At 47.4% G+C, this 13,353-nt stretch overlaps 1 protein-coding gene across 2 annotated transcripts in view; it reads right to left on the bottom strand.

The window, feature by feature from the left end:
* The window catches only part of kremen1 (kringle containing transmembrane protein 1), a 49,764-nt gene that overhangs the window by 10,745 nt on the left and 25,666 nt on the right, over positions 1–13,353 (bottom strand). The window lies entirely within an intron of this gene.

Genomic DNA, 13,353 nt, shown 5'->3' with positions numbered 1-13,353 from the left:
TGATACTAAATACTCATAAAAACGTATAAATAAAATACTTACAGATAAATAACTACTTTGTTGTTTGAAACAAAAGCAATCCACAATTTCAATCATAAAAAAAAGAAAAACGACTTATTTTCATCTTCTATTCGCAGATTTTAATGGAATAATGAATGTTGCACTTCTTGATATAACCACTAGAGGCTGGTTCCAAAGGGCAGCACTTTGTCACCAACTTCTGTGTAAAAAAGTCAGATTTGAAATGTTATTACAGCCAAGGGACTTCTTGATCAATGTAATATTAAAAAAAAAAGTAAATTAAAAACAGCCATTTAGATTTTGTATTTTTTTCTGTTTTTTGTTGGATCTCTTTTCACCTTTTTGTGTCTCACATTAATTTATCACGACCAATCCAAATGTCAGGAAGTCTGTGAGGATGGGACCTACTTTGTCATTTAAAAAACATCTCCATCAATGTTAAGAAACCACGCCCATAAAATAAGTCCTCAGACTAAACCCCGCCCACTTCCCAAAACATTTTCGACTCTGAATGTGAAGAAAGACGACACATTTCCAGTATTTTTTTTACTAAACTAAAGCAGAAGAGAAAAATAGTGAAATTAAGATGATTTTTCTTATTTTACATTTTATTCAAGATAAAATTTGATATTTGTAATAAATAAATCACAGCTTCCTTTGAATTCTTTGTAACAGGAATTTTTGCTGCCTTTGGACATTTTTACTTCTGTAATCTGTATCTTGTTTCTCCTGAAAAATAAGTTTTTAGATCTTAATCAGATTTATTTTGGTCAAATAAAAATAACTTTTTTCTTCACCACATGATGTACGCAAGTTTTAGCAAATCCTGTTTCTGTTTCGTGAGGCTTCACAGATTCATTCAGATGAACCCAAAACAAACTCTTGCTCTAAAAAATGCCCCAAAGCACCGACGTCCAGCAGACTTTTCTCAGAACCGGCGGTCTGGGTCACCTCCGTCCAGCTGACGGTCAGTGTGGGCTGGAAGAACGCCGGTCAGCGGGGTCGTTCGCTCAGCCAGCGGCGCGTGAGCTCCAGGCTGAAGAATGCCGGGCGTGGGGATCTGAAAGGAACCGTCTGACAGCGCCCACACTCATCATGAGTGAATCGCCCCGGGGGCTGTTCGGCGTGGGCCGCGGCTCTGAGGTTAAACAAGACGTAATGAAGCTGGTGGTTAAAATGAATATTTATCCGCCGTTTGTCTTTGTGTAAAGTCAAATCAAATAGTCTCCAACGGATTTGAAGCGATCAGAGTTTCCAAAACTCAAAACAAACATCAACCTCCAAGATGACCTCAGAGAAGACAGGAACTGACATTTCTAGAATTTACAGTCTCTTGATGCAAAATTGAAACCAAAAAGATCCTGCAAAGCCCAACTTTTACTCTGAAAGTGTTTAGTTAAGGCAATCTAAAATTATTTTAGGATATTCTTAATGTACTGGTAAAATAATCTGATGTTGGCACATCATGTCTTATTGTTGAAGTGTGATGATGAGGACCTGCTACGTATCCATCATTCCTCCTCAGTAATCTGAGGTCGACGACCTCCGCCTCCTTCAGCAGGACGCCATGAAAGCCTGCAAACCTGCTCTTCACCTGAGAGCTTCGTCTTCAGACTCGGCACTCGCTTCGCTGGTAAAGACGGCGTGATCTGCCGACGCCTTCCCTCACAATGAACACAACGCCTGATTATTCAAAGCCTACCCATGGGGGCGGTCCCCCTTCCCCAGCTGATTTCCACCCCATCTCCTCGGCAAGGAGGGCGGAGGTCAAAGTTTGAGGAAAATGATCCATTTCAAAGCAGCAGGGCAGGAATTCCCAAACCCAAATCCCTCCAGAGCTCAGCTTAAAACATTCTGTTTCAAAGGTTTGTTGGTGACAGTACCCCCCCCCCCCCCAAAAAAAAAATAATACTAACAAAAGTCCAAAAGTTTTTATTTATTTATTTGTTAGTTTATCTGTTTTTTTCTCTGGATCTCAACTGGATAGATCTGGTATCACTCCCCATTTTTGTTGCCCTGCTAATGCTAGGTTGAGGGTGTGAGGGGCTTTAAGCTAGCGGGAGAGCGGTTTAACAGAGAGCTCTCAGCAATGAGGGCGGGAAGGGGAGGCGGGGTTGCTCTGAGCCAACAGTCCTGCCCACAACTCAGAGGTACATTTTTTAATGAACTCCTGCCGCTCTACAGAAACTATGTGTTTAGCCTAAAATACAAAAGGGGTTTATGCAAATGCACCCGTACCGTGTCAGAAGATTCAGAATCCACTATTGTGACCAATATCTTTGGATTTTGGCTAAAAACAGCATCATCCTAATGAAAAAAACCACTGGAAACGCTTTGACACGAGATCAGGAGAAGACCGGAGTGGGACGTTAATGTGCTCCTCAGAAAAGCTGAATTTACAGCCACTCTGATCCGATCTGCTAATGACAAACTTGGGTGGCTGTGAAGTCGGGATGCTGGCAGCTCGAAGGGTTCGATCGGGGCGGAGGCTTGCAGCTTTAATTAGTTTAACATCTCAAACATGGAGTTCTGATTTCACCCTGGAGTGACACTAAAAGAAAGTGAAATGAAAGACTGTTCTGACACAAAGAGCTCAAAGCAGCAGGAACGCTTCATTAAGAGTCAATCACAGCGAAACTGGAAACCAAAAAGTACTTTGTGTCTCCACATCAGAGCCGAGGCGGCTTTACGCTCCACTCCCAGCGTTAAAAGGTTCACTGCGAGTCATTCAAGAGAAAGCGATAGCGCCACAAGCCCATAAACCGGCTCCAGCAGCTTCACCGCTCACCCTCTGGTTGCCCTCAGAGGAACGGCAAGTGTTTCAAGGTGAGGAAACAGCATTTATCTCAGTTTTCACCACTTGCTTTTTCCATTGCATCTTGTTCTGGTTCCCTGCCTCTACTCCTCGCTCTGCCCCCCTTCCATTTATTACCCCTACTGTAACACAATATGCCACACACATAAACAAACAGCGCTGATGCATTTCATCAAGTCCCTGATTATTACAGCCGACCGCTGTGCGGCGCCGCAGAACACGAGAGACACGGAGAAGCTCCACCACACCCCCGACGAAGCTTGTTTGTTTGTTTGTGAGGAGGTGGGGGTGGTTGTTTGTTTGTGAGGAGGTGGGGATGGTTGTTTGTTTGTGAGTAGGGGGGGGTTGTTGTGTGTTTCTGCCGCTTTGCTTCATCAAACCTCCAGACTGTAAACAGGAAAAAGTTTGACCTCTAAGGGGTTATAGCTGGATTGAATTGGGGTGGGGGGGTTCATGTCACACGTTCAATTCCTTCACTGCTGCTGATGAAACACTGCGGAGGCAGATCTTTTGCCCCACCCAGGACCGCCATGTACCCACCAACCGTCTAATTACAGGGAAGGAAACTGCGGTCTGAGATGAATAATTAGGAGGAACAATACCGGGAGGACATGAAAAATGGCGCCCCCACCGCATCGCCGCCACCGACAAACCGAAGAGGCCTTGTCCTCAGGAGAACCGGGACTTTTCATCTTCCAACAAGATGAAAAGGTGAGCAGACCCTCTGTGGCCGCCCCCAGGTGAAGGATAAGGACCCCCGTTTGTCATCAGACGGGATTCTCATTCGTCTGCTGTGGAAAGTTGTTCCACTTATGAGGACGTCCAGACAAACACGGAAACAAAAAAATCCAACCTCCAGTCTGTTTGTAGCAGAAATCTGTTCCCGCTTCTGTTGTATGGATCTGTCTTTACAACACACACACACACACACACACACACACACACACACACGCACACACACACACACACACACACACACACACACAGACAAACTACTAATAATTGATTTGGTCTTCTTTTCTTTCAAAAGTGATCATGGTAAAAGCGTGACGATGTCCTTTGAGGTGTCACCTCATCTAGCATTTTACCTTTAAGTATTTTATTTTGGACACTCAGCAATGTTCATTATTCATTTGTTTCTTACCTATTTTAATGTCTATTCCTGCATGTTTTTTTTCCAATTTTATCTATATAAATATATTTTTTTATAATTGTATTCCTTCTTTTAGAGCCACTTTAACTGGATTAACAGTATATTTAGTAGATAGTCAGTGTCTTCCAGCTGTCAATAACTCTTTTCAGATCATTTGTACATTTGCACCAAAATGTCAGATTTATCAACCGAGGATGATTAAATGTTTTTGCAGAAACCTTTTTTTTTTTGGGAAGAAGGGGTAACTGTTGTTTATGATTATTCTATGAGGCTGAAATTAAACTTTAACATGAAAAAATACAAATTTTCCAGTGAATTATGCACTGAATCATCAGATTAGTTATCATTAATTGACACCGTGTTGAAATAAGAGAATGACAAACGACGACAACAACTTCCATTACAAAAAAGCCCCACCTAAAGTCTGCATTAATGGGTAAAATAAGAAAACATAAGCGCCTTATTAAAGCCCAAAAACATGTACTGAGAAGCTTAAAGGCAGATAAAAATTGATCATTTCATTAAATGTTGCAGTCGAAACATCTCTGAAAGACCTCAAACTCTCATCATGTTTTAGTTCTGAAGTATCGAAGAGAAAGACTCGAGCGTAGAAGACGCCGCGCACTCATTGTGTCCATTAAACATTACACTACCTCTACCTGCACAGAGGAATGTCACGTCTGGCTGAGCGACATTTAAAGTAATGGAGCTGCTCCTCTTCTGCTCCGTCTCCAGACGAACGCCAAACGACGGCGGCTGCCGGCTCTCATTGGCGAGCACAAAGCCAGCGAGCCTCATAATCGATACCTTCATTTCATAATGGCTCAGGCTGACCATGGATGTCCACGGCGTCTACGCATCTGTGTCCTCGTGCCCGGTATTTCTCCTGAGGCCAGGTGTGGGTGGAGCCACGAGAGGTCAAGGGTCAAAGTAACCGGATACTGAGCATGTTCCAAGCACTGCCACCCACTCTGCAGGTAAATATAAGTCTGATGCAGGCGAGAAAGGTTTGTGCTATCTTACATGACCCCCCCCCCCCCCCCCCCCTTCCATAGACGTGTTCTCCCTACCATGACAAAGGTGGATAAAGGTGGAAAGATTTCATGGAATCCATGGACACCAGTGAAAATCACAAATCATTGAAGAATAAAGGTTCAGAGCACTGTCTAGTGGGTCTAGATGACCCACCTCCCAATGTTAAAGTGCCTAGGATAGAACAAGGGTTACGGAGGATAAATAACTGTGAGGATTACAAATGTGTCAACAAATAAAGAAATTTTACATGTTTGCTAAATGTCTAATTATTGTTGGTAAAGGGGGCTGCACGCTGGTGCAGTAACCGCTATTGCTTCACAGCAAGAAGGCCCCAATTCAAGTCCCGGCTGGGGGGGCCTGAAACCTCAGGTTGGAGGTTTAATTCTTCTGTCTTTCCTTCAGTTTGCCTGCAAAAGGTGTGAATTAGGCTCTGTTCCTCTGAGAAAACTCGCCCGTTCTTCCGAAAACGTCTTAAGGAGCATTTTGACGAGTGAATCTGCTGAACCACGACTTCAAAGTGCCTTCGGCAAAGCCATAAATCAACCTTAATGAAGGCAATATCTCATCACCGCATATTTCTGCTAATGTTCAGCAATAAAACAGACGCCCGAACACATGAAATTGTTTTAATGAGCTCAAGGTGTGGCCGCTTTGTCGGACGGACGCGGAGCCGCGGGTGTTTTCGCTTAAGTGTTCCCGTTAAAGACTCCCTCCGCAGAGTCTTTCACAACGCAGACGGGGCTTAAGAAAACACCGCGGCATGGCAGCGGGTTGTTACCCAACCACCAGAGACCAGTACCGTCAGACGGGTCCACGCCGTCTGGGAGGAACACCAACGATAGATGTCCACGTACATAAAGATGTAAACGAGGGAAATGGGAGTGAAAGAGAGGCTACCGTTTCACCTTTACAATTGGCAGAATCTAAAAACAGCAGTCCTTCTGGTTCTCGTTAACCCTTGTGCTATCCTATGGGGCCCAGATGACCCGATCCTTCCATTGACGTGTTCTCCCTACCATGACAAAGGTGGATAAAGGCGGAAAGATTTCATGTAATCCATGGACACCAGTGAAGATCACAAATCATTGAAGGAAAAAGGTTCTAGACGGGGCAACCCTCTTGGGGCCCCCGGTCGCTCTGGGTGTCATCCGCTTCGGCTGCGGGGTCTGGGGGTGGGGTGGGGTGGGGGTCTTGTCGGCCCTGTCCTGTGGGGGGGCATTCTGGGGGAGGGGGGGGGCACTATTGATACGGGGCAGGGGGGGTTGACGGGTCGGGGTCTCCGCTGAGGCCATCGGCGGTTTCCCCGGCCGGTTGGCTGCCTCGGTCCCGTCGAGGCCTGACCAGAGCTCTTCTAGGGCCGGCGTTTGGGGGTGGGGGCCTGGGCTCGGGGGGGGGCGGCGTTTTCTGGCTCCTCTCTCTCTGTGTGGGGGTGGTGGTGCTGGGCCTGGGGTGTCTGCGCCTCCGGGGGTGGGGCCCCGGGGCTGGGTGGGCCTGGCCCCCTTGCTGGGGTGGGGGGGGGGCGGGGGACAGCTGTTTGACCACCGGGGGACAGTCTATCATCTGTCCCCAACTTACCCCCTTCCTCATATAACCTCATAATAGGGTGAGGGGGTGGGGGGCTTAGCCTGCGATGAGCCTTGGGGGGGGGGTTTACTAGGCAGTGGCCCCCCTCCTGTGGTTGCCGTATGGAGTGGGCCCCCCCTCTTTCGGTTTTATTTGCACCTTAGAAATGTAGGGCCCTTGGTAGGGGGGGTGCTTGGACATCACTGCCAGCAAGCAGCGGATGTCCTCCTACCACCCTACCCGCCAATTTTAACCGCACCTTAGACATTTAGGGCCCCTTGGTGGGGAGGGTGAGGGGACGTCACTGTGAGTAATCAGGAGATGTCCCCTTAGTGCCCTACCCGCCAATTTTAACTGCACCCCCCTTAGTACACACACCCCTCCCCCCTCAATATATACATCCCAACATAAACACACACACATGCACACACACACCCTTTCAAACACACATACACGCACACACATTTTGCAAGGAAGGTGGGACCTAGGACCATCTGTCCCCTGCCTCTTCCCTGGTGGGGGGTACGGGCCCCTTTGCAGCGGCGGCCGTGACCCCGGGGTGCCGGCTTCCTGGGCCCGGCGGTGCTCTCTCCGCGCGGTGGGGGGGTTCACATTACATCTGAGCCGGGGGTGTCTGGTCCCTGGGGGGTGGGTTCTGGTCCTTGCTCCTGAGTGCTGGGCCCCGCCAAATTTCCAACTGTGGCCGAGCCTGGTCGGGCCATATTTACAACACCCCTTGTGGGCCCTCTTTTTTCCCCGGGGTTCCCCCCTCCTGGGCGGGGGCGGCGGGCCCCTGCCTCGCTCCTCCCTGGACCAACCGTGGGCCGGGCGGGTGGCTGCCTGGAGTGCGGAGCGGGTCTCCCTTGGGGGTCCTGGCTCGTACCTGGGGTTGGGGCGGGGGGATGCCCGGAACTCCTGGGTGGTGGTGGGGTGCTCGTTTGGGGCTGTGGGCGTCCTTCTCCGGTGGGGCCCTGCGTTGGGTTCTCCCGGCGCGGCGGGGGGGCTGCTCTCCTGGTTGGGCTGGGGCGGCGCCCTCTTTCCCTCCGTGCCTCCCTGCTCTCTGGCTCTGGGGGCCTTGCGGCGGCCCTGCTGGCCCTGGCCTGGGTGGCGGGCTTGGTCGCCCGGGCGGCGGTTGTTCCCTGCCGGTTCCCGTGTGGCGTTGGGGGGATTCCGGCTGCCGCTGCTGCTGCGGTGGGGGTCTTGGGGTGGGGATGGCTGGGCACTCTCCCTCCTTCTTGTCACGTTCCACCATCCATTTTAGAAGAACATAAACACTCACCTGAGCACTGGTGTTAGCTCACCTTTGCACTAACAGTTTGCATGACTGAATGACTGAAATATTTCACATTAGTTGGTTTTAAGGCATAAGTATGCGTGTGTGAACACTATCTGTTTTGTGTACATGTCGACAGGTGGACATTTTTGCAGCTAGCAGGTGTGTTTATAACATTTGAGTGTGTGTGTGGACAGGCTCCACCCCTTTTTTTTTTTTTTTTTTTTCTACATTTGAACCTTACCATAATGATTAACAACCAGTAAACTTGTTGCTTTATGCTGCTTCATGGTCTTATCCCCCTTCCCCTCCTATTATCACCCCCTACCCCCCCTCTCTCTAACGTCCCTCTTTCTTCTTCCCCTCTTTCCTTTTCCGTCCGGTCCAACACCAAAGATTTTCAGACATGTTTGAAATTAATAAAGTTTGGCCTCAATTACAAAAGGGGTTTATTCAGACATACCTTTGGTTTGTCTGAAGATTAATAACCCCTCTTGTTAAAGTAAAATATGTCCAACACAAGAGGCCCTCAGCTCTCATCTGTCTGCCCAGCTGTTGGTCAGGACAAGTTAAAAAAAAAAAAAAAAGGTTCTAGATGACCGCACTCCCAGGCACGTTAACGGGTCATCTGGACCCGACAAGATAGCACAAGAGTTAGGGTGAAAACTGCTTTTAGAAGCACAAAACTGGGTTCACATTTACACATCAGTGTTTTCAACTGTTACTGTTGGATGTCTTAGGTTAAGAAGGCCAAACTTGATTGGCCTGATAAAGCCCGAGTCACATGACCCGTACAGGTTCTGTGTGTTTTTGGTTCGTCCCGGTCCATGGAACGTCCTGGAGCGGGGAGCGCAGGTGTGTCTGGCAGCTCTCTTGAGCCGCGTCCAACCGCCTCAAAAACGATCATGATATTGGACCGTACCATTGTCCTGCGTGTGGTAAGCGTACTGTGAGGTATTTGTCTGTAAAATGGAAGTTACAGGTAGGGGTGATGGCGTCGTACGGTGTCCTTGCGCCACGCTCTAGTTGTTAATAAGGTGTGAGTTCTGGCTCCTTACTGACCGCACAAATGCTGCACACACGAGGTGTGCACGTAATGCGTGGGTGCCCGTAGGATGTCAACACAAACTACACTGGGATTGTCACACTTACACATTTCTAGCAGAAATGAGTGCACACAGTCACAACCACGGCTCTGCAGGGCAGGAGGGCACGGCGGCACAACAAGTTTTTCTTGGTTATCTGCTGCTGATGGATGAACTTTCGGCGTGCCCATCAAAGCATCTTTGTCTGCACAAACGCTCGAGGAGTTTCACTCCGTCAGTCAAACGGCGGGTGTATTGTTGCTGCATGTCAGCGCCGAGGAGCCACGCCAAAATGAAACGTGTGGAGGGAGTCACACACTGTCACACAAACCAGTCTCTGAACACAACAACACAAAGCTGCACTTCCGAGCAGCACTGAAGGCCGGACGACTTCATGCCAAAACTCTTGGGCGTTTAAGGAACATTGCTGACATCAAATACCTTCTTCTCTGAGTAAAAAGGTTGAATGTTTGACTTTTTCTGGTTACTTCAGTCACAGCAGGCAGTTTGAGTCACTGCAAAGCTTCTCTCTGCGGATTGTCTGCTCGGTTGGACAGGTGTGAAAGCTCACCTCAACTCACCTGAAAGTGATTTATGCTTTAAACAAAGGTGAACGTTTTCTATTCGAAAAGGTTTTGTCTTAGATTAAAAACCGACAGTAGAGCTATTTGTTGTCCCAAATATGCAAGAAGTTCATTTACAGAAATGTCCCTCCACGGAGTTGTCCATTTATGTGGCACCCGTGAATGCAGGTCAGTTGGAATCCATCACTGTTGCAACCCCTCTGGGGGTTACAGGGTTGCTGGAGCCTAACCCAGCTGAAGATGGGGTTCAGTCTTGATGGTTTTCAGCTCATCACAGGTCCACAAGCACACTCACATTCACACATTAGGGACCATATAGGGTCACCCGTTAACACGTCGCTCGTGTTTCTGGATCCATAAACAGGCTTGAATCCAAAGTATAAACTCTATAGGTTCAGTTTTTTTTAATTAAATAGCTGTTTTTTGGTAAATGTTTTACAAGAATTCAGAAAGTCCACCAGCAACTATTGCATGTGAAAACTGGATTGAGTGACTCCGCCCCCTCCTGGCGTTCCAAACAGGAAGTGGCTCCAAGAAGCCAAAATCCCATAGACTTCTATAAAGAAATAAATATCTGTTACTCGGTCATTCTGTTGGTCAGAAGAACCGTTCTGGATCTGATACCTGTTTTTTTAACATCTTCTTGATAATTCTCTGTTTTTCAGGATATTTTTTTCCGTAGTTCAAGCTCTAAACTGACCAATCAGATGCCTCAAAAGAAGTCGGCGAAGGCTGCTGGTCCCCAACGATCAAAACGTTTGATTGCCACCGCTTTCAAGTGAAAGGGGTTTGGCCTTCTAACGAGCGTACTCTGGATTGGTCAGAGTGGTTGCCATAGAAACAATGACTCAGACCAAGTCGGACCAACATGGCGGTGTACGTATCATGAAAAAATGGGGACTGAATTGACTTGATTGGGTTGGAACCAGAAAAAAAAAGGCATTTTCTGTGGATGATGTCACTCGGTCTCGTTCTCAGGTACAGTCGACGAATGTCAACAGGTCAACTGTTTTTAGTGGGATTGGGTGGAGCTCATGTCACCATGCAACTTTGATCAAATGCTCTCACAGCTCCAGCACATCTTAACCCCAGCCAGGAGGATCAAAGGGATCACCGCATGTAAACGCAGCCTCCCTGCTGCCAAGCGGGATGTCACGACCCCTGATGCTCGGCTGGATGGCAGGTGAGCGCCGATCCTCCACCAACCGCCACATCAGGCGAAGACAAAACAAAAACAACGTCCAAACACGGAGCACTTCTGGCTCTCTGCAGCACATCCTTTGCTTTGAGGTTTTTTTTTGCCAGCTGCGGAACAGCGACACAAAGAGAGCAACGCTTTCCCACTTGGCCGCTGAATGCAGCAAATTGAGAACAAACAGTGCCAGAAGGTGAGGCACCACGTGGCGATTGTGGTTTCACAATAGATGAGCGCCTGTGTGGGAGAAGTCCCTGCAGTGAGAAACCGTCTCCGCTGTGTTCAAGACGCATTCCTCGTTCTCTCGTGTTACCTCGTTGAACATTTCAGAGCTGAAACAAAAAGGGTGGCGGTCGTGTAAGACGCCATTAGATATGGGCAGAGCTCTCAGAAAAGAGGCGTGCTGCCTGGATGGGTTACACGCTTCACAGAACCGGATCTTTAACAACAGACTGAACTAAAAACCCATCTGGAACAAAAGGTGGCCTTATTTTGCCCAAAACAAAAACCAGTTCCAGAGCGCTTTCACTCCCTCCTGAGCTGCAAAGGTTTGAATGAAACTGATCCAAATTTGAACAAACTCTTAGGTGGAAAATGAGCAATAATACCATGAATGAACACACTGTACACAACCCAAAGAGCCACAGAGATTAGATCGTCTGATGGATCCGGAGTCGTTTGTCTGCAGACTTTAGTCAAGGATGTTTGTCAGACAGGATAATGGGGGGACAGCCAGAGGCTCCCTGATGCTCCTGAGGCCTAATGCAACCAAATGAAGAGTCGTCTCTGAGTTCCAGCTCTGCCACTCAAACCTCCATCTCAAGTTTGAGCACGTAAAAACCCACAGTTCTGTTCTGCTCCGCAGCTTTACCTAAACAAGCAAAACCATGCAATTCCAGCTGAGTTTTCATGAAGGTTGGAGCTGGCCTGGAGACGCTACGTGTTTCAGTTCTGATCCAAAAGCTCCTAACTAACATAAATGAAGCTGACATGCAAGTGAACCCTGGTATGATGTTAACCCTTGTGCTATCCTATGACCCCCCCTTTCCATTGACGTGTTCTCCATACCATGACAAAGGTGGACAAAGATTTCATGTAATCCATGGACACCAGTGAAGATCACAAATCATTAAAGAAAAAAGGTTCAGAGCACTGTCGAGTGGGTCTAGATGACCCAACTCCCAATGTTAAAGTGCCTAAGATAGCACAAGGGTTAAAACACTGCAGACAGACTATAAAGAAGAAAATTCCATAAATACACTTTTGCTTCATTTGGAGCCAACAGAGTGAATCCAAGAGGGAAAACAAACATGAACCTGCTGGAAAATGTCTCTTTGGTAAAGTCGGCATGACGGCGTGGATGTTCATGGATTAGGACATTTTATGCTGCACAATTAAGTTGGAAAGCTCAAACTCTTTGATCCTCAGAGGTCAGGCCACCGACTGATGGGAATTTCTGTCAATTCATACACAAATTGGACGGAGGAAAAGTGTCTGTCGGACGTCTGTAGAAAAGATGTGAACAAACCTTTTCTCACTACGCGCTCTACCACCTTGATATTTCCTGCAGGTTGGACCATTTTTCACGCGTAAGGATAGCCGGGACTAAGGCTTTAGCTTAAAGGTTCTACAATAACGTGAATGAATAAAAAAAAAAATGAACCCCATTTGCTTTTAACAGCTGATAAAAGCAACAATCATTAACGCACATGTGGCATTGTGTGAACCTCAAATGTCAAAATTATCCCAAAAACGTGAGCTAGCAGTAAACTAAAAGGTCATAAGTTCCACTTTTAGCCTTTAGCTTTATGACACTAGCTGTGTTTCCATCACACACACATGCGCAAAACTTGATCCAAATTCTAGAAATGTTGAGAAAAAAAAAAAAACACAATTTCACTGTTTCTATTAAATCCTAATTATGCAGATAAACACAAACCAACGAAGTCATTAAGAAACAACCAACACTTTGATTGACAGCAGGTCCAGTCAAGTTTCTGCCCCGCCTCTCGCGACATCATCATCATCTATCAAAGCAGACGTCGGCGTCTTCTTCAAGCCGTGGAGCGGCGAGCTACTTCCACGTGGGAGGGGCTACGGATGAAACCATTCTGGGAAATGGTGGTTGGTGATTTTCCAGACGAGCTGTGGATCCAACAATTCCACACGACACGCTCAACTTCTGATGAGCCGTGTGACGCTGTGGGACCTCTGGTGGCGCCGCCGTGCAGCGCCCAAGGCCGCCAGTTCCTACCAAGATGCTCATCGCCGTCCGGTTGTTGGTCATGTGACTCATTTTAACAGAAATAATGTTTCACTGCAGTTTTGGGAAATCTGTCCATTTGGATCCACCTCAAAAAACCACCTCCTTCAACCGGAAACCTTTTGTCGACAAAGCCGAGTTTTTTCTCTCTAAATTGTCGTGTTTCCTTTAGGCGCATTTACCATCACAAATGCAGTTAGCACAATTTCCTAGTCAATGGAAACGCAGCTACTGAGATCTTCTGTAGGTAACTGGGCCACAACAACAAAACAATCCTTCAGTGAGAATCCAGAATAAAGGATCTGGAAACACTGGAGGCTGAGCTCACACTGAAGTGGAATGTTCCTCATGACTGAAGATGAAAGC

This window comes from Oryzias latipes, chromosome 9 (assembly GCF_002234675.1).
Source record: "Oryzias latipes chromosome 9, ASM223467v1".
Lineage (NCBI taxonomy): Eukaryota > Metazoa > Chordata > Actinopteri > Beloniformes > Adrianichthyidae > Oryzias > Oryzias latipes.
Note: the sequence above shows the minus strand (reverse complement) of the source record. Positions and strands in the feature narration are given on the sequence as shown.